Below are 22170 nucleotides of genomic sequence, written 5' to 3'. Positions count from 1 at the left end.
TGTTGAGCAAGGCATCCCAGCCAGACATGTAGTAGATCCCCTTACAATGACACCAGATACTAAGGCAATTATTGACTTCCATCAATTTCTGTGTGTATGAAGCCATCATCCTAGGTGAGGGTCAACTGCAGCTGAAAGCAATGCACATACCTGTGAGAGATACAGACTGGCTAAGCTCATTCATGTGTCTACATAAAATGCAGTGAAGTATGTCCCTAGTCATACACACCTGCAGGAATTACAATGTCAAGATTCTGTTAACTGATACTCCTTGATTTGCGACAATGTGTGGTAAGGCCCATTGTGTCAACCCACAGACAGCTATCTGGGGTCTTTCACATATGTAGCCACTTGACACAGACATCGGTGTGTCTCATGATGTAATCACCTCTGACTAAGAGGTGTGATTTTGTGTTTTGCCTCAGGTTTTTGACCGGTGAGAGAGTGGTTAATGCAGTATTATGAGTACTATGCTCTTCAGAGGCAGGATTTTCTGAGGTGTCTGTTGTTTGGCAATGTGTATTAAGGAGCTGCACACATGCAGGTGTGTGTGATGTGGGTGTAGGTGGTACAGGATGTGAGCTGTGCATGTTGGCATCATGCTCATTGCCATATGCAATGAGTGCTGTTGGAGACACCATGGCAGCAAGGTTGGAAATGCAGATACATCTGTCACACATTGTGTTTGCATGTTATAGGAATAGAGGGGTGTGGACACTCCCAACATCTCATCAGCTCCTGCAAAGTTAGGGTTATGCTGCCACACCCTTCGGGTTGACAGCCTGAAATACAGTGTTTGTAGGCACACCTTGCAGTGAAGTTGTGGATGCCTGTGCATGCATAGAGGACTTGTACAATGTTGCTGACATTATGTTGTTGGCCTTGCAAGTGTACAATGGCTGTCATGCAACAGGACAGCACACTGGTTGTTGTGTGACATGATGTTGGAACACAGACATTTGTTTTGAGTACTTAACTCCATACTATGGCATGCCTAGGACATGTGGCAGGTGGACACACATTGGCCAAAGGTGGCCAGTCTTCTGCAGTAGCCCTCACAGCCATGTCATTCAGATATCTACCATTAATCTGCTGTTGGGCAGGATGCATGACTAGCTGTGAAATTGTCACCTATGATGGTTCACCACCAGTGTGCTGATTGTTTCAACAAGACTTGACATCTATGTCACTGGGCATTGCACATTATATTGTGGCACTACAGCAGTGCCCCCAATCCAATCAGTTCCCTAGTGACATACCACCAACCCTGGAACAGAAGGCATGATACATGCAAAAGCCAAATGAGTGCCCAGGTTGCTAATCAGGCATCTACCTGGAGAAGGTCATGTGCAGCCTAAATAGTCTTTCATGATGTGGGACAGCTATGTGCATGAACAAACAGACTGTGTCCTGCTTCTCATCATGGGCTTTGTAGTAAAGGTTTGTGTGTGATGACAGAAAATGTATTGGAGCATGGTATCCTATGTGAGAGCGGTCTCGGTGAGACCAGCATTAGTAGTTTCCAGGCACCAGCAATTCCGTGGACTCCCATTCTTAACACAGTCTTCACAAGGTAATTGTGTCCTTTCATTATACACCGCTTGGGTAGTGTTCAGCTGTAGAATACCTGTATAAAATCCCGACCTTAGGGTATACATATCACACTTCCCTAACTTGTTTGTCTGTGCTCTTTACATACACCTTGGATGACTTCCTTCTTGGAACATGCTGGAAGTAACTGCAATACTTAGTTACACAAAGAACAGATAGCATGTAGTGCCAAGCAGTTCCCCCAGATCTCTGGGTCATGTGACATGAAACACCATGAAAGGAGTTAGCATGGATATGAGCAGTAACACTGTCATACACCTACTGACACTAGACCAGACATAGTTTGTTTTGCTCAAGGACATCATCATGTCTACTGACTCTAACCGGTGGACCCCATTGAGTGTTACACTATGCAATGCATGACGGGAATATGACTCACTCTACCTACCATGGCCTGACAAGGTGTTTAACAATATTAGGCCAGCAGGCCTTGCTGGAAACTGTGTAGGTTATTTACATAGTGTTATGCCAGCTGATGGATAGGCAAGTGTCTGACAGTCATAATCTGGGAAGATAGCATTGTGAGACCTATGCTGCAATAAAGCTAGTCACCAGTGGATTTCTCCAGACATCATTGACAGTGTAGCCCTTCTAACCATTCCCTACTCTGTAGTCACAGTCACTGTCAGTGCCTCTGACTGACTAAATTAGCAGGCAATTGCATATTAGGAGCTGTCACTGAATCCCACACAGAACAAACAGTTATCCAGGATGGCCTGAGACACACATTCAATTATTGTCTGAGCCAATAACAAATACTAAATGCCAATGACTGCATAATATGGTCCTTTGTGAAGTCATCCACCCCTGGAAAATATAGTAGTGTCTGCACACCGCACATAGTTGAGTCATTAGTCATGGACTTATGGACACAGAGAGTAATGTAGCCTTTGACTTTTGCTGATCAGTAAGATGTGGGGATGCAATCAATGCATAACAAACTATACAGAAAAGTATTGAATGTAAATCCCAGACTGTCATTGTTATACTGAATTTGGCACTCATCACACCTATCATTGGATGCAATGGCACTCTTGCTATGTCACTACACAGGCATATCTTACAACTATAGTAGTCACACAGGCTCCATGATAAACCAATACACATTGTAGCTAACATGTCCTATGGAGTCCGTAACAAGACTGTAGATGTGTAGTCTGTCTCCTACATGCTTTGTAGGGGATGTGTATGGCTGCCATAGAGGAAGGTGTCAGATCCCTCTGTGTTCCTTCTGCATATGTATGACAGGACTAACACATGTCTTACCTGTTCTACACACCTACATTGTCACTGTGGTATGAATAGTACATGCTGGAAAGACAAGAATGTAACACAGACAGTACACCCTATATGTAACAGGCCCCCCATGCATGTGAAACCCACATCTGCTGTGACACATACCATGTTTCAGTTATACAATGGGATGCAGAACAAGACAATCATAACTGGGGTTGGACAAATGTCTGTACTGGACACAGGAAATTTGTAGATGGGTCATCTCCATCACTACAGCTTGTAGATGTGTTAGCGCCCAAAACCCTGGAGACACTTATCAAGGGTATCAGACCTTTTCACAGATTAGGGATGCATGAGTAGGCTGAATGATGCTATTATCCTTATTAGCCTGTTGTACACACGTGACCCTATGGAGCCATGCACCTATAGTGCTGTACCTTGCTGAAGACATATTTCTTCAGTGCTGACATTCCATCCTGTGCTGTGACATCTATGGATTTATTGCCACTGTGTATCCATAGGTGTCCCCAACAGAATCCTGAAACAGAAACATAAACATGTCTGTGATACACCTTTCATTGTGTAAGTATACAATCATTACAGCATCATACAACATAAGATACACAGAATTATGTGGCTTACTAATTACAAATGTCAGCATACAGTATCTGTCAGTGACCAGTACACATGGCATGGGAAAGCAACACTGGATTAAACAATTACATATTAATGTATATAGTCACCCTGTGCATCAGATACATAGCTTCATTTCCCTGCATCAATGATGAGGATGACAGGGATGTGGCACAGGTATCACCACTTACACAGGTTGTTGTGGGGGGGGGTGCAGAAAGACTAGGCTGATCCAAAAGCTTGACAGCATGTGTGTGAGTGAGGAAGGGAAGCAGGGAAGATGGACCATCGAAATGTGCCAAGTGTGCCTGTAGGTGATCTACATTTGACTGTGGTGTGTGTGTGTGTGTGTGTGTGTGTGTGTGTGTGTGTGTGTGTGTGTGTGTGTGTGTGTGTGTGTGTGTACACACTACACAGTCAAGCTCAGTGCTAGCCCTACATGTGTGTATGTTGGACAGCTTAGAACCATGCATGGTAGAGCTGACAGTTCAACATCTCCAGTCCCGAACATGGGAACTGGCTCTGCCAGGAGTTGCACTGGCACCTCCATGGCCAAGGTCAGAAGCGGTGCTAGTACCTGACAGTGACATCCACAGGAATGCCCAGGAGCATGAGCCCATGACCTGCAATGTCTTGGTGTGGACAGCACACTTCCCTCTGTAGCACTGGATTTATAGTATGGGAGCGTGATTGTGCATGGCCACGTGGAGTCTCAGCAGATGGGGTTGCTGACCTACGTACACAAGTCTGACACTCATCTCCAACCACACATTCCTGCACAGACACTGTGCATTACAAGACAGATAGTCTGCGATCTGTCTCAGCCCACCTTCTTTCCACTACATCAGTGATCCAATCCAGGGTGTCAGCATTGTGGTGGACCCAGTCATGGATGTCAGATTGTGCTGCATCCATAACCCTAAGCATACATCTGGAGTTCCTTTCAGAACATGCCTGTGCCTCCATGATGACGCACAACATGCACAGAGTGACCCATGATGTGACACCTGCAACAGTTGGTGGAAGACAGCTGGCTTCCTACAAGCACCCCTATCAATCTGCCTGTATGGAACCTCACATGCTCTCTGGCTATGGCCAGTGTCTACACTCACTGGAGCCACAGTTGCTACACTTTAATGTTCAATGTCTCCAAGCTCAGACTGTCCAATATCTGTGGTTTCTGGGGACTGGGTATGTGTGGGCATACTGACTGTGTGCGGTGACAATGAGGGCAGAAGAGGGATGTCAACCTCTGGGACAGATTCTGCCCCTGAAGCCCCCACCTCTGCCTCAGTCTGGCCACTATCATCATCAGAGTCTGAAGAGACATTGACATCAGGATGTGTATGGGACAGAGACCAAACCCCCCCCCGGGTCACCTGTGATAACAAAGGAAAAAATGGTACATTAATATCTGCACTATTGTGCTCTGCAGTACTATGTTGCAATATATGTAAAGCTCTATATACTGTTGTCACTATTACAGACCTGTTAAAAACCCAACCTCATATAGTAGGAGAAGAGGACATTACTTTTCCCACAAACAGCTGTAGTTACTTGTAAATAAAAGCTCTTTATACAGCAAGCTCATCAGCAACCATGAGATACACTGTTGACATTTGTGAAGACTCTGCACAGTTGACACATATGACAATCTAATATCTGACAATACTTTCACATCTACAAGGCATAGGTATGACTGTAACATGTGTAGAGTCAGAAAATAACTGTACAATTGGCAATTATGCCAACAGTACAGCAATCCAGGCAACAGGCCTGTGATGATACATTAGGGGTTACATTGCTGTAAACCTATATCTATAACAAAACAGTCTTGTGCTTATCAGGAGCAGGATCATGGCCTTGTCTGATACCTGACTTGACCTGTGAAAAGTTGAGGGAGAGATAATATCATTAGCACCGCATGTTGCACCACAACAAAGTAATACATCCATATATCTCACATTTACAGTAGCTACTGTGTTAATTGTTATATTGGTCAGCATCTGAGCATTAGAGTCAAACTGCAGTTAAACCCTTCCCCCAAAAACAAAGAACTGACACCCACATAAAAGTATGTACACCCTGACATATTGAATGCTACAGTGTTGCAGTGCTGATCAAACTAAGCTCACCTGCATGCTCCTCTGCCGTGAAAACTGTGGCACCCACATCCACGATGCACAGTGTGATGGATGCCTGGGAACTGTCGTGTGTGCCTAGGTTCACCAGGAATTCCTCAGTGGCTGAGAGTGGTTGTTCCACTGCCCTCCACCAGTGATGCCACAATCCCTGGCTACATCTGCTGCTCTTCTGTGTGCAACATTGAGCATGTCTGTTGCACGGTGTCAAATCTGCTCATATGTCCTGCTCTGATGACCTCTGGCATTCACGTCATGGACAAGGTCAGCCCACAATGCTGCCCTCTGTTCCCTATTTTGCCTCCTCCTGGACAGTAGGAGTTCATGGTATTGCTGGGGGCCTTCCAGTATAACATCATTCTCTGCATCCATGGAAGGTACACGGCATCTTGGATACATGTTTCCTGAAAGACAACAAAATGGGAACACTTGTCAGGCTCACATACATGGAAGTACACTATGTAGAGATACAGCAAGAACAGAATGGCTGGCAGTATCCAGTGCTTGATCACAAATGTCATATTCCACAGTGTGCAAACATACTAAGCATGTGGATGCAACTAAGATGCTAGAAATAGTCAGCTATTCCCATGTGTGCCATGACAGATACTACTGTATGATCATACACCCAACACTGGAGTTTATTGTAGTGTGTCTCCTAGGGGCAACCCCCTGATAATATGTCAAAACAACAGTGCCAAACAAATAGCAGTGTGCTATTGCAACCACTATAAAGGGACAGAGTCATGAGACCAGTGTGCCACATTGACAAAAGAACATTCCACCCTTGATGTATTCTATACCTCTGTAGGTGTAACAAATCTGGAGATCAATGACATGTCATTATCACAGGTCTAAGAAAGGCTTAATGCTGTAATCCCTATTCCCTGTAAGAATAGTTCCCCATAGCCAGCTGTTTGCCTTTTTAATATCCTTCTCATTACCAGGTGATTGCCTCTTAACCAATCTGTGGTTCTGAAATGCTAATTGCAGCCAACACAGCTGATTTGTACTATCATCATCAGCCAATTATATGCAACCACTGTACAAGATATAATGCCTTTATGTAGATTAGAAGCCCATTCTAATATGCTGTGCTGGACATAACTGGAGTGAGGAGACTATGTCATTGCAGATGGTAGGTCTGCAGCAGCTATTTTTACATAGAGATGTGTGTGCTACAGGCTGCAGTTGCTACTGCAGGTAATAGGCATAGGCAGAGAGTGTGAAGACTTTGGAGGACAACAAGCTGTAAGAGTAACTGTGGGAGCTGTGTCAGCCTTGTTGTAGAGGCAGAGCCTGAGTGAGGGTACCCTTTCCACTCCAGTTACAGCATGTGTTTAAGTTAAGTATGTTAGGCAACAGTATCACTAACAGAGTACTAGGCAGCATGTTTGTTGTGTCCTTGAGCAGCATAGGGGATAAATATAATATTATGTACACCATTTGGGCAATTGTCAGGCCATGTGTTACACTCTGGTACTTATTTGGAACATGTCCTTGTTACAAGGAGGGGCTTCATATGTGTATGTTAGTTGTGCAAAAGTGCTAATATGCACTGTGAGTATGAAAGGATTGTGTGCTGCACTCTGATATTAGTGGGCCTCATTTGCATTACCTGAGTTACAATCCTCTGTGAATGCATATTAATGCATGACCTGACACTTTATGCACTTATAGTTTTGCTGTAGGGATATGTGAAATGTGTTCCTATCTGCAGGCCTGTGACTTCCATCAGTGAAAAGCAGACATTTCTTTTGAAATGCATTGTGTGGATAAAGAGTGCATGACAGTCATTAATTGCTGGCTTCACAGTAATGTAATTTAAATGCTACACACCACTGGATTTGAACCCAGGATTGTGCGTGGCAGTATGTACTGTTTGTAAAGTGTTTAACAGACTGAGCTACTGAGTCACTGAGTATTTGCAAGATGTATGTGCACACATGCAGGCTGTAACATTCTTTCTTTAAATCCATCATTATGTGCATTGCTTTATATGGATGTACTTCTGCACCAGAGTTCCAGTTGAACATGTATTTTGCCATCAATGCCTTAGCAGGTATATTTCTAAATGTTGCTGATAAAAGGGCACATTTGCTTGCTATTAGAGACCTCACTTACATCCATTATGCTGTGTTTGGCTTTCTAGTGGTGTACTCTTGCACTAGACTCCAAGGTACACTCACATTTTTTCCATTACTTTTTAAGCAAGTTTGCATGATGCAGAGCAATGTGCAGCTCCACTTAAACATGCCTAATGACTGTAACTTGGAATTACTATGGTTTGCATAAACCACCTGTTTTAATTAACAGCTGTGTGGCATGGCAGGTTAATCCAGTAGTCTGCAGATACAATGGTCTTGGGTTCAAAATAGGGGACAGGTGTTTATTTTGTACATGTTTATTATCATTTAAACACATATAGCAATATAGTTCCATTTAGCTGAGCTTAGTGAAGCTTATTGTGCAGTGTTGCACAAAAATATATAAAGAAAAGAAAAATGGGGAGATAGGAAAGTAGTGAAATGGAGTTCTAACGGGGAAAACATAATGAAAGGCAGGTAGGTATGTGCAGGAAGGTTGTAGGAAAGATACATTCCATTTCTTGTACAGCAAGAACTGTGCACTTTAACAGAATTTGTAGATGACTTTGGACCCTCACCCCCAGAGAAAGGGGTGAGGACAACATAACTGTGTTGTTAAGCCAATTGGATGAAATTATATGTGTCCAGTGGACATGTGTGTGAAATGGAGAGCTATGTATGGGACAATATTTTTTTGGGGGGGGGGCAGGTGCCCATTTTTTTTTAAGTTGAGAGTGGAATTTTGGAGAAGAGACATAGGTACATGTGGGGGAGGTAAGTTGGGTAAGTGAGGAGGCTTTTCCAGACAGACAAGACAGATAAGAGAGCAGACAGGGGTAGTGTGTGACACAAGAGGAGGGGTGAACACCTTGGATAGGGAGGGTGTTGTGGAATCACAGTTCAATGTGCCTCCACAAGGTAACAGCATGACTCACATCCCCACCCATGGAACTGTTGGCATTGCTCCATCAATGTCCTGAGGGTGGCAGTTGTGGAGGCTGTGCTCAGGGGCAAGCCTGACCCACCAGGGTGGCCAGCATGTTCTCTATCCTGTGCAGGCATCATCCAAACCCACAGAAGATGATCCCATGCACCAAACCTGGCAGTTCATCACTGGTAACAACTCCTCTTCCACCACCGCTCCCAGAGGGGTGCCTGTCCCCATCCCATGGGGCAGTACTATCCGACCCCGCAGTTAGTGCAGGGACAGCAGAGGTGGCACCACCAGACTGGGTTCCAGACATGCTGGGACCCAGTACCATGGACAGAGGAGGCAATGTAGGCGGATCACAAGGAATTGGCTGACCTCGATGTGCTGTATTAAAGTAATTATAACAATAAGTTAAGGTTAGTAATAACCAAACCAATGTTTGTATTAGAATGGAAAATAACATTGATTAATCCAAATACATATTAAGGTATATTATGTGCAACACAACATTAAGTAGTTAACAGCAAGCCAGTATGAAATAACCCATAAGGCCAACAAAGCAGTTAGTTTAACAAAATATGTTAATATTAAATAATAATAATAAATAATAATGGTCGGCCGTGGTGGTGCAGCGGTTAGCATTGCCGCCTCAAAGCAAGAGGTTCTCTGGTTCGATTCTTGGCTGGGGTGCCTTCTGCGCAGAGTCTGCATGTCCTCCCTGTGGTCATGTGGGTTTCCTCTGGGTACTCCAGTTTCATCCCACATCCCAAAGGCATGCAGTAGGTGGGTTGGACACTCTAAATTGGTCCTAGGTGTGAGTGTGTGCATGTGTGTGTGTGTTCCTTCTGTGGAAGGTTGGGCGTCAGGCTGGCAACTCAACACCGTAAAACTCCACTGCCACTCATGAGTGGACAGATGATCCACTGTGGCAAGCCCTAACCAGGAAAGCCAAAAGAATAATAATAATAATAATAATAATAACAATAATAATAATAATAATAAATAATAATAAATTAAAGAAGATAAGGGGTGGGGAGAAAGAGAAAAACATAAAAGTCACACAGTAGGCACACTGGTTGCAAGAAAGAACTAAAGAATTACTCAAAGGACTCAGAACAAAAGTTTAATAATCCAAGGACACATGCAGCTTTAGCGCTTTCTTTCCACAAGGGAAACTTCATTTTTCCTTTGTGGAAAGAAAGTTCTAAATCTGATTGTGTCCTTGGATTATTAAACTTTTGTTCAGAGACCTTCGAGTAATTCTTTGGTTCTTCCTCGTAACCAGTGTGCCTACTGTGTGACTTTTTGGTTATTGGTGAAAATTTACACACAGTTTACCAGCTTTTGTGTTTCTTAGAGAGAAAAACATACCATTAGTGACATCACAGATGATATCCCTAAAAAGACTGGTAATACATACTTCTACAGGTGTGCAATGTCAGTTGTGAGTACAGTGACTACAACTGCTCTATAGCTGATGTAGCACATACATACCTCTCAGGCTGTTAGCAAGGGACAGTATGGGCCAGCACTAATAACTACACAGAGCAGTTTTACATAATGTGCACATACATGACTACTCTGTAAATGGATTTGAAAATACATTGCATTCCAGGTAATCATTTATCTTGTAATCATGGACCAGACAGATTAGATGGTAATCATGACAGTTGAGAAGTATGTTTGTGTACATTAAGTAGACTAGACAGCTGTCATGCCTTAGTTGGCAGGCATGGGAGTAGAACCCAAAAGCTGTGACTGCAGAGGACATCTGAAAGTAATATAACAATTGATTGCAGCAACTTAGAGCAGACATGCAATGAATACAGCCCTACTGCAAATATTAAGACAGATTTAGTTAGGACATTACAATCCTGCTTAACACTTTATTGGTATTGGTGTTAATTATCTGTGAAGTCTACACATGATATCAGCACATAAATTGGGATACCTTACCCATATACCCATTGTTCCCAGAGTGGGAGGAAAAGAGAGTACTATGTAACTGGAATTGGCCTAGAGACAGCCCTGAACCATAGTATGAGTTATGCAATGCATTTTTCAGGGTATTACTTTTGCATTCTACAGTTATTACAGTTTTACAGTTGACTGCAGCAACCTTACCATAGACATGCAATGCATACAGCTCTACTGCAATTATGTTATGATGCTACAATCCTGCTTTACATCTTTTCACATACTGCTATTGGTATTGTTTATTGTTTATTACACTACCGTTTTTATTGTTCATTTATTGTACTACAATTCTAATTGTCCATTTATTGCACTATGATTTTTATTGTTTATTCTTTATTGCAATACAGTTTTTACTGTTTATTGTTTATTGCACTACAGTTAATATAATATATCTGTACTTACCACACTCATGGTGCTAATGGCCAGCTGACTTGCATGGGACTGCATGTTGCAAGCCCTCTCAACTGCAGCTGTTGGGAGAGAAACACACCATTGTGCATGCCAGTTTTGCACTGATTCAGCTTGTATTTTAGTAAAATAGTGGAAGAAATACTTACATATGTCTGGGGCAAGCCCATCCTTGGCATGGACCCAGGTGTCCAAAGTTCCCCTCTTCCTATGCTTCAGGTCATCCTAGAGGTGACGACACCACTCACCAGTGTGGGGGATACCAGTATCACTAGTAAGTACCCTGATCAACTGATGACAGGCCCCAGCCTTACATTCTGAGCCCTGGTAATTGCCCTGCAGCAGCCTGGGTTCATAATTGTATATCAGGAGCCCAACAAAAACCCTGGACTCCTGCACACTCCATATCTGCACCAAAATGTACGCACCCTCACCAACACCTCCTGACATACCGACAGTTAGAACAACTCTAACAACTGTTGCAGAATTCCTGCATATTGGCCTTAATATAGGCTGTTTTCCCACCCTTACAAGTCACTCAGCAACATTCAAAAAAGCACTGTGTTGCTTAGCATTGCACAAACCAGTTAAGCAGAGCTGAGCATCACGAAAACTTGCACAGCCATAGTTTTAGCAAAGCTTAGCAATGTGCAAACATTAGTAGCCATTAATCACATTTAAGCAGTCCTTAGCACTGTGCAGCTCTTCCCAATGTAAAAGTTTTGTTTTTAAATTAAACAAATATTTACATTATATTAAACAAATGGCATGACAGCTAGGGACTTGAACCCAGGACCTACAAAGCTTTAGGCTGTCCCTCTACCCATTTAGCTACTTGGATGGTATACAAACTAGTATACCTTCACATATACTACTAAGCTACCATGCAACACCATGCAAATGGGCCCAAACATAACCAGAAATAAATAATTAATTACATCTGGTTTTGATTTTTAGATGTCTGGCAGGTGTCAGCTGTGTATGTGTAAGCACAGCTTGGCATTGCTGCACTCTGTGCTGCCACACAAATGGACAGTAAACAAAAAAAAAAAGAAAAAAAAACATTTAGAACACAAAGTATTAATTCACAGGACATTTCAACAGTAGCAGGGAACACTTTAGGTGGCCTCACCCTGTACATAACATCTGACCAAGCATCCCTGACCATGTATCCACAACCATGGGATATCCTCTACACTTCTGCCTACACGCATTCAATAATTCTGTTACTATGCTTTCACTTGGCAGCACACAATGATTAATATGCATGACATGCTGCCGAGGGGGAACTGTGGCCTTGTATATGGGTACATTCCATGTAGTCTCTACATGGAGCCTACAATCCTGTGGGAAATCTTTTAAAACCCTGTACAAAACTTGGCTTTGGAATTATTGATGCAAATATGAGCAAGCAATATTTGACACCTAGAGGTGTCAGTAGGAGTTAACTGCAGATGCACCTGGAAGTGTCATTTGGATGTAACACAGTTTTGCTTACAGTTTGTTGAATGCTGATGATGTCCTTTTTTGCCTGCTTCACTGCTGCATATGTTTTATTTACTGTATTTTCTGCTGCTACAAAACCAGACACCTTCTCAGTTTTTTGCTGCTTTTCTCTTTTACTTTCTGTCACTGCTGCATACTTTTTAACAGTAGCATTCTCTGCTTCCACATCAGCTGGTTCCTTTTTCACATCACTATCTTCTGCAATTTCAAGAAAGTTATTTGACATCTCACCTCAAGAAACAGCAGAACTGTCAGCTGGATCATCCTGCAATATTATTTTTAACAGAACATCATCTGCAAACTCTTTTGACATCAGTTCTGTTAACTGCTAAGAAGATGAGAGGTATGCTCCTGTTTAAGCTGAGGCACCAAATAATATGGCTTTGGTCTTATTTCAGTTAAGTATAAACTGTTTATCTTGTAACTAGATGATCACATTTAATTGGCTGATGTGAGACTGAGAACCTGTCTGTAAGTTGTAACCTAGTCATAGGTTCATAGGTTCATAGGTTTATACTAGGCTATCTGCCCTAAGGCATTTATAAGCCTAGCCCAAAGTTTTGTGGCTTACGCCACCCCTTATATGAAAAAATACTGTGCCCATTAGTTTGTTGTGCCTCTGTCCAGCAGTGACACAGAGATGATTCCCGGGGTAAACCTATGATCTCCCATCCACAGGTCAAGATTTCTCTTGAACAGAACCAGCAAGGTGCTCTGCCTCACATGGACTGGGATTTTATTCCACAGCATAGGGAGTCTTTGAGTGATAAATCTATCCCTCCAGCACGTCCTATTTATATCCGTGCTAAGGTTTAAGTCGCTTGTTCTAGTGGTTCTGGTGGATTTGGATGTTTTGAGGTGGAGCATGTCCATTAATTCCGGGTTGGACATGGCCTTGTATGTCAGGCACATGTCACCTCTGAGCAGATGGTATGTGACTGAATAGAGCTGGAGTTTCTTCAATCTGGCAGCATATGACAGATTTTGGAGTCCCTTTATCCTTTTGGTGAGGAACTTTTGGGGTCTCTCCAATTGCTGCAGATGTCAGGTGAGATACATCCCGAATGGGGCATTGTACTCGATCATTGGTCTGATAAGTGAAGAGTACAGGGGAACAATGACCTCACTAGATCTGGATATGAATCCCTTCATGATCAGGTGGGCAATGTAGAAGGTCTTTCTAACCACTTTAGCAACGTGAGTGTCAAAAGAAAGGCCACTGTCAACCCAGGTCCCCAGGTCCCTGATAACCTCTTCTGTGCTTAGTGGATTGCCACCTATATGGTAGCTTGGGGTTACCTTGTTTTTCCCGAAGGGTATGACTATACATTTTTTGGCGCTTAACTTCAGGCCATGGCTCTGGCACCAGCTATCAGTTTCCTTGAGTCCCCTCTGAAGGATATCCGTGTCCAATGCACTTTCCACTATGGCGCCCAGTTTGCAGTCATCTGCAAACTTTGTCAGCCAAAGTCCTCCCATGGTGGCCTGTACTTCTGAGAAGTAGACGCCGAACAATAGGGGCCAAGGACCGAGTCCTGTGGGACACCACTTGTGACCGGCTTGGAGTCTGACATAGCACCAGCAACTCTAACCCTGTGGGTTCTGTCCTTAAGCCAGTTTGCAACCCATCTTGTGACATATGGGTTTACATTTAAGCTGGTAAGTTTTTCTACAATACCCGAGTGGGGTATTGTGTCAAAAGCCTTTGCAAGGTCAAGGTAGGCTGTATGGACTGCCTTTCCCTCATCAATGGCCTTGGTGACTGTTTCGAAGAAGTCGACCAAGTTCAAAAGGCATGATCTGCCCTTGACAAAGCCAAACTGGGTCGGGTCCAATGTCTGCAAGTCCCCTATATCTTTGTTTATGAGCTCCATTATGATCCTCTCCATAGCTTTGCAGACTAGACTTGTTAAGCTTATGGGGCGGTAATTACCAGGGTCGTAGAGGCACCACCTTTGTGGAGTGGGACCACAGTTGCCGTACGCTACTCCTTGGGCACGTATCCTGTGGTAAGGCTGAGATTAAACAGCTGTCTTATGTGTGGGTTTAGTTCCTCATTGAGCTCATGTAGCACACAGCCGGGGACACCATCCGGTCCCATTGATGCTGTGTTTTTAGCTTTAGAGAGAGCAGCTTTCACCTGCGCATTTGAGATGTCTGGGAGGCTACACTCCGCTGGGATAGTTATCTCTCCTTTAGGGGGGGAGAGGGGGGTGAAGTTTGCACTGAACCTGTCTGCCAGTATGTTGGCAATGTCTGTGGATTCAGTGATTTTTGTATCATTTTGGACTAATTCTGAGCATATCTGGGAGTTTCCACCCAGGTTCCTAACATAGCTGAAAAAGGCCTTATGATTGTCTTTTGAATCCATGGCAATTTATCTCTCAAAATTGGCCTTAGTTGATTTTATGAGTGCTCGTATTTTTTTACTAATAATGATCAGGAGTGACTTCCCTTTTATGGATTTTGTTCTATCATGTAATAGCTTTCTCCTCTTATTGTAAAGTTTGTTAATGGCTGGGGTCCACCAGACTGGACGTTTGCCATTGGTGGAAAGAGTCTTGGTTTTATTTGGGATTGCCTGATCCATGCAGTCCTGGAGGTGTTCATAGATTGCATTTGTAAGGGCTTCCGCAGCTTGGGTTGTGGTTTCCACTGGCTCAGGGGCCTTGAAGGATACCACACCAGTCTTGAGTAGTGTGAAGTTTGCTTTAGAGAAGTTCTTCACTGTGGTCTTTTTTGTTTGGGGTGGGGGCAGGATGTGGATTTCCAGTGAGATTAGTTTATGATCAGATCTCACCAATGAGGGATATACTTCCGGTGTGGAGCATTTTGTCCCCATGTTTGTGATAATGAGATCTAGTATATTTTCTCCTCTCATGGGAACAGTGACTAGTTGTTCCATGGCATTTGAATTTATGAACTCCAGGAACCATTGGGCTAGAAAGTTAGGGCTTGAGTAATGTTCCCAGTCTATATTCAGGTAGTTGAAGTCACCCAATATGATGGTGTTTGGAGATACATTTATACCCTCCAGTGTATTCAGGAAGGCTGTGTGGGGTTCCTGAGTTTGAGAGGGTGGCCTGTAGCATGCTACAAATTGTAGAGCAGTTTTGCCTATGGTTAGTTGCACCTGGATGGTTTCCGAAGCTTCGTGCGTTGCCACCAACCTGGAGGTGTGGGTATCCTTTATGAATATGGATACACCCCCTCCTTTTGTGGTGTGGTCCGGGTTTTGGGGCTGGAACGCATGATATGAGGTAAAACCTGATAGTGCCAGGGTGCTCTCAGGATCCTTGAACCAGGTTTCAGTTACAGCACAGACATCGATGTTCTCCATACTGAGAAGGGCCTTGAGTGCGTGCATTTTGAGATTTAGACTTCTGGCATTGAGCAGCATTACCCTCAGTTTCTTCCCATTTTTGTTTTCTAGGGTGGTAGGTTTAGAATTTGAGCCTTGCCTAAAAAGGCACTATGGGGGTGGCAAGAGCCTTAGCCAATATCCGGAATCCCAGGGCTGACAGGTGCAAGCCATCCCTTGCGAAGCAGCGTGGCTTGTCAAGCATGTCATCCCAGGCAGACAGACACTGGATCCCCTTTGAATGACACCAGAAATTAAGCCAATTGTTAAAGCTGATCATCTTGTCTCTATATTGTGGCATCATTCTTGGTGAAGGAAGGATACTGCTCAGGGTCAGGGTCATACCTGCCTGGGCTACATAATCAGAGAGCTCCTCTATGTCTCTTTTCATGTAGTCCAGGGAGGTACGTCTCAGGTCGTTCACACCAGCATGGACAATGACTGTGTCATATTTGTACTTGCCATGGATTGACCAGAGTGCTTATGTTATGTGGCGGATTCTAGCGCCCGATAGGCAGCTTACTGTGACCCTCTCCTTGTTCAGCCTGGTGAGTGGGACGTCAGTGTGTCTGACTATGGAGTCACCTATGACAAGTATGTTTGGTGTTGTATTTGGCCTTAAGGGCTGTGACTGCTTTGCACACTGATTTTGTGGTTTATGTGTTGCTTGTGGGGTGTCTTGAGGTAGCAGTTGCTTGGGTGTCTGCTTTGGAGGCCTCTGCTGTTTAGGTAAATTTTTACTCAGAGCCTCCGAGTATGTCTTTGTGTGTTTATGTGTTTGATTCAGTGGTGTGGTAGCATTATGTGAGGCTGGTGTTGTGGTGTGTGTAGTTACCTTCTCCTCCTGTCTGGTCTTGCCAGTCCTGAGTTGAGAGAGCTCAGCCTCCAGTTTGGCTAAATAGCTGCATCTCTCGGAAGTATTTGTGTTATGTGGCAGGAGGAGAGGGTTGTCTGTGTACATGAGGCACATCATCTGCAAGTAGTATAGTGTTCAGCAAGAAAGGTCAGGTCTGAGGGTATGGAGTCAAGAAAATCTGAAAAGGGCAGGAACCTGGGATAGACTGTTTAACACCAGACTAAATGTTACTACTGAGGACACAGAAACACTCCCCATCTTGACTTCATCTATTAGAAATACACCTGTGCAAAAGTTTATAATATCACCAAACAGAAGATTTGGGTATTATCTATATATAAGGACCTAATCAAGAGACCTGAGTCAGTGGAAAAGATAGAATCCCTTGAAGTGTGTTGGTACTTCTTCCTGCATAACATGTATAACATATTGGTGCATAAAAACAGATTATATTTACTACAATAGTCCTTGACATTTTTTGTAGTACTTTAGCCACAAATGGTAATAAAGGATGAGGTTTACAATGAGTGGTAGAGGTAGCTGAAGAGACCTTAAAGATATAAAAGGTGATAACTGATTTCCATAAGCAAGAAGGGGAACTTTTTTAGGGAAATACTGAAGGCGTCCATTAAAATTTTGCTAATTAATTGCTTGCACAGTTTTAGGAAACAGGGATACCATGGTTTTCATGGATCTCATGGTCAGGATTACGTACCAGAAAAATTAGATCTTGCTTTAAAATTACTTTCCTAAAATGAAAAGGATAAAAAAAAGTGTCAGGGGTCAGTTGCAGTAATGAACTCATATGATTGCAATGGGCCATTTCACAGATTAATACACCTAGTAGCAGAGGGGATACTGATCAAGCAGTGGCATGCATGGAGAGGAGTTCTTACTGCCTATTTATATAAGAAATGAGCTTTGTGTTTACTTATGACTTCTTAGCCAGATTTCTCAGGAGTACAGCGAGTGAAGTCTTGATTCAGGAAAGGGGACTTTTCCAGAAAAGCCAAGTAGTAAAAAAAGTATTTTGAATTATACACATCTTGTTATATAGAAAGCAAGATGCAATATTTGCTGAGGAACTCTCCAAAACAAATGGCCAATCCATGATAGAATGTATAGTCTTCTTTGTCTTTCATCTTTTCCCAGTTAGGTGTCGCCACAGAGGAACTCCAGTACACTAATGATTGGCAGTGGATTTTTACGGTGCCAAGTTGCCAGCCGGACGCCCAACCTTCAAGAAAGGCACACCCATTCATGCACGCACCTACCTGCATATCTTTTACATCACTCGACCATGGGGAGGACATGCAGACTCCACACAGAAGGCACTCCAGCCGAGAATTGAATGGGGAGAACCTCTTGCTGTGAGGCGACAATGCTAACTGCTGCACCACCGCGGCCTATGTATATTACGGAGGCATAAATGTTACCTGAAGCCCTAGGTCTGACATATAAGATGGCATTCGGAACCGTAGGTTTTTTCAGACTCATTAAAAGGAAGCCAGGCAATAAGCCCTATGAGAAGGTAGAGGGATGTCTATATTATTGATTTTTGAGATGGTGTTAGCAATAATGAAATCTAACATTGAGTGGTTCTGTTGAGCTGATTGGCACCATGCAAGATGAGGCATGTATGGCAACAGAGGCAGGTGATTCTGGGAACATGGGCTTGTTGATGCTAAGCCAGTGATTGGACCCTTAAATGGCCATATGTGGGGACAAACTGACATATTAGCACATGGTGATATAGGTGCTCACATCAGTCATCGGGGCAGTGTTAGGCTTAACATGAAAAACACGTCCATATCTAATGCCCTAAATAATATTGTTTGAAAGACAGTAGGTTGCATCATATAGCTCCTCATTCTGAGGAGAATTAGTGTCCACCCTGAAATGTATCCTCAGCAATGATTGGATAGGTGGGTGAGTATCGGCAAAGGCACAAACCCCACTGTGTCTCTCTGAGTAGCAGCCCCCTCATGTTGGCTTTCACAGTGCAGATTGGGCCCAATGCACTGAGAATTAATTGGCTTAAGATTTATGGAAGGAGGGCTTGATGGTCGACAGACAAAGAGGAAAAAGTTATAGGCAAAAAACATTCTAGTCACCTCAGGTGAGCATATTTTTATGCAAGCTATAATTTCGAGAAAGCCTATTCAATTGTTTTTCAAAGTCAGCTGCACTGACTGGGAGGAGGAACTAGTAATAGTAAAAGAAATCATGCTACTACTGTTGATTTTATTATAGATTCAGTAGGTAGACAATACAGACAATCCGGGCTTAGTCAGGAGGCTGCTATTAGAGAATTGGTAAGATAAGCCTCATATAGATAAGAATACTGTTCCTAATCCTGGCCCTAGAATGGTCATGCTATAAGATGCTACATTTAGTGTAAAAGTGAAAAAGTCTTGAATTGTCAAATTTCTGCTGTGTCTCAATAATGGCAAGTTAATTGTGGTCAACATTGTAGAAGCCAAATTTGAGGTCATACAGGTTGTTGCAGGGATTGACATACATTGCTGTCAAATGTTACATGCTGGTTATGTGACAAGAAAAAAAAAGAAAACTTCCATCCATCAAAGGCAAAAGTGTGGTTAATGTATCCACTCACTGAATGTCAGATTCTGTAAAGTAGTTTATCATATGAATTGTTCAAAACCCACTGAACCAAATTGTCTTTAACTGGGATAACACTGGGAAAAAAAACTCTAAAATACAAACCTCCAGCGCAGATTAATATATTCAGTAAATTAATGCAGTATAACTTTTGGGAGGCAGGATAAAACAGGACTGAGAAACCCACGCAGACATGGGTCAGCACGCAGACTCCATACAGACAGAAAGCAGAAATCCTAACTGAACTTTGAACCCTACCACTGACAGGCAGCAGCACCAGAAATTATTGTACCACTATGCCTTGCAGATAATTGCCATGGTGTAGCTAATAACATTTTTATGAAATGACAGTTTTCTTTCAATCATAAAGTACTCCTGAAATTCAAATAAAAGTAGAAAATTATAAAACTGTGCTGAGTAATAATGACAAAGGCTGTGAAATGGTGAAATATGTGTCATTTCCAGATTGTGCCACAACAGGGGATAGGTTAGATAGGTTCATAGATTCATAGGTTGGTACTAGGCTATCGGCCCTAGGGCCTATACAAGTCTAGCCAAACAATTCCCTGCATATTTCTTCCCACAATATTTACTTCCCTGGACCCCTGTCTAGCAGGGCAACTGACGTGATCCCCACGGTGAATTTCCAATCTCCGATCCAATTGTCAATGTTCCTTTTGAAGAGGGCCAAGGAGGCTCTTCTTGACATGTATGGGCAGTCTATTCCAGAGTATGGGGAGTCTCTGGGTCAGGAACCTATCCCATGTTTTGTTCATTGTGATGACAAGGTTTAGATCCCTGGAGTGTGTGGCTCTGAGAGATTGGGATTTCTTTAAGTGGAGCATGTCCAACAGCTCAGGATTTGACATGGCCTTGTATGTTAAGCAGAGATCGCCTCTGAGTAGACGATATGCCACAGAGTATAGCTGGAGTTTTTTTAGATGGTCAACATAGAGAATCTGCTTTAGGCCTCTGATTCTTTTAGTGAGTTATTTCTGCGGTCTTTCCAGCTGTTGCACGTCTTGTGCGGTACATACTAAATGGGTCATTGTACTCTATAATGAGTCTAATGAGGGATGAGTACAGTGGGACAATGACCTTCTTTTTTCTGGATGAAAAGCCCTTAGTGATGAGGTGTGCCACATAGAAGGATTTCCTGACTGTTGTGGCGATGTGGTTATCAAAGGTGAGACCACTGTCCACCTGTGTCCCTAAGTCTCTCATCATACTTTCAGTGTTTAGTGTACTGACAGCTATGTGGTAATACATGGGTACATGTTTTTTTCCCAAAGGGGATAACTATGCATTTCTTGGCATTAAGCTTGAGCCCATGGCTCTGGCACCAAGCATCTGTTTCTGTAAGGCCCTTTTGTAGAATGCATCCGAACACTGAATAACAAAAATCAGAGTAAGTACCATGACGTATCATGACTTACAAAATGGAAGTCCACTGGAATGGTTTATGAAATGTCAGGATACAATCAATGACATATACTCTTTAAAAAATATATAAAACCTCACCACTATAGAAACCATTGCTACAGAAGGGCTTCAGATAAGAGTCCTTGTCCTGTCAATGTTCACAGCAGTCAGATTTCACCCAGGACTGTTGAAAAGGTGGTGGAACTGGGGCAGTATTCTAAGCTCCTGTGTCAAGGGGAACAACAGATGTCCAGTATTCTGCTTGCATGGAAGAACCAGTGTGGCAGTGGGAACTTAAGTCCTTGTTGAAGCTTAGGATTTTCATTCAAAGGTTTAAATAAGGCTCTCTTTAATAAAGTATGTGAAGGACAATTTTATGATCATCCCCAACAGATAATGGTTTATTGCAGTGAGATTTAGACTCTATACAGAAGGTACCCCAGATAGGAAATGAAACCAAGTCAGGCAACAGCGTTAATATTTTCACCACTACTTAGACAAAAGCTGATGTCTTTGCATGCACACTGCATAAAGCCTTTCAGTTTAATTGCTGTAAAGTATGTTATCAATCATTTAAAAGGTAGTATTGTCTTTGGTGCTAGAATATCAAACGACTGTGGGTTCTGTTCCCATATGAGATGCTTTGATTCACTTTTCAGTATTAACTCTGAAAATGGGGTATGCTGGCCTTCAGATGAGCTATTAAACCAGGACCCCATCAGCCTGAGTTGATGATAGAACAGATGAATGTAAAAGATATCACATCAGTTACCAAAAAGAGTAGGGTTTTTTTATACAAGGATCTTGGATGTAACACAACATACTTCTTCATATATTTCGCATTTTTCAGACATATTCAGTCATTCATCCTACCACTTTTTTCTCAGTAATCATCTTATTTTTCTTAAAACTATGTCAGACTCACACAATTATGGAACAGTTCTTTACATCTGAATTTTAATACTCTATATTGTACATACAAGTTGTCAGATGTTTGGCATAATGGTTAAAGTCTTTTCCTTATATGCACAAAGTACAGGGTTTGATTCTCACCTTGGGTTCTTGATTAGGCTTAAAATGGCCCTTCAGGGAAGTTAGCTTAGTGTTCACCTATCAAGGTTTTATGAATTTTATCTTCCCCAAATAATCATATTTTCTATATTTAATCATATCTAAATGTGTTTTCTTAAACCCTTCATATTGATATTCGATGTTAAACATCTCCCAAAACATGTTCGTCATTTAACATCCCATTAAAAGAGGTTATATTGTTGATTCAGCATTTTATACATATATATATATATATGTGTGTGTGTGTGTGTGTGTGTGTGTGTGTGTGTGTGTGTGTGTGTGTGTGTGTGTGTTTCTCTGTTGCTTAT

Source organism: Protopterus annectens, chromosome 12.part0, assembly GCF_019279795.1.
Source record: "Protopterus annectens isolate FY-2018-M chromosome 12.part0, PAN1.0, whole genome shotgun sequence".
Classification (NCBI taxonomy): Eukaryota; Metazoa; Chordata; order Ceratodontiformes; family Protopteridae; genus Protopterus; species Protopterus annectens.
Note: the sequence above shows the minus strand (reverse complement) of the source record.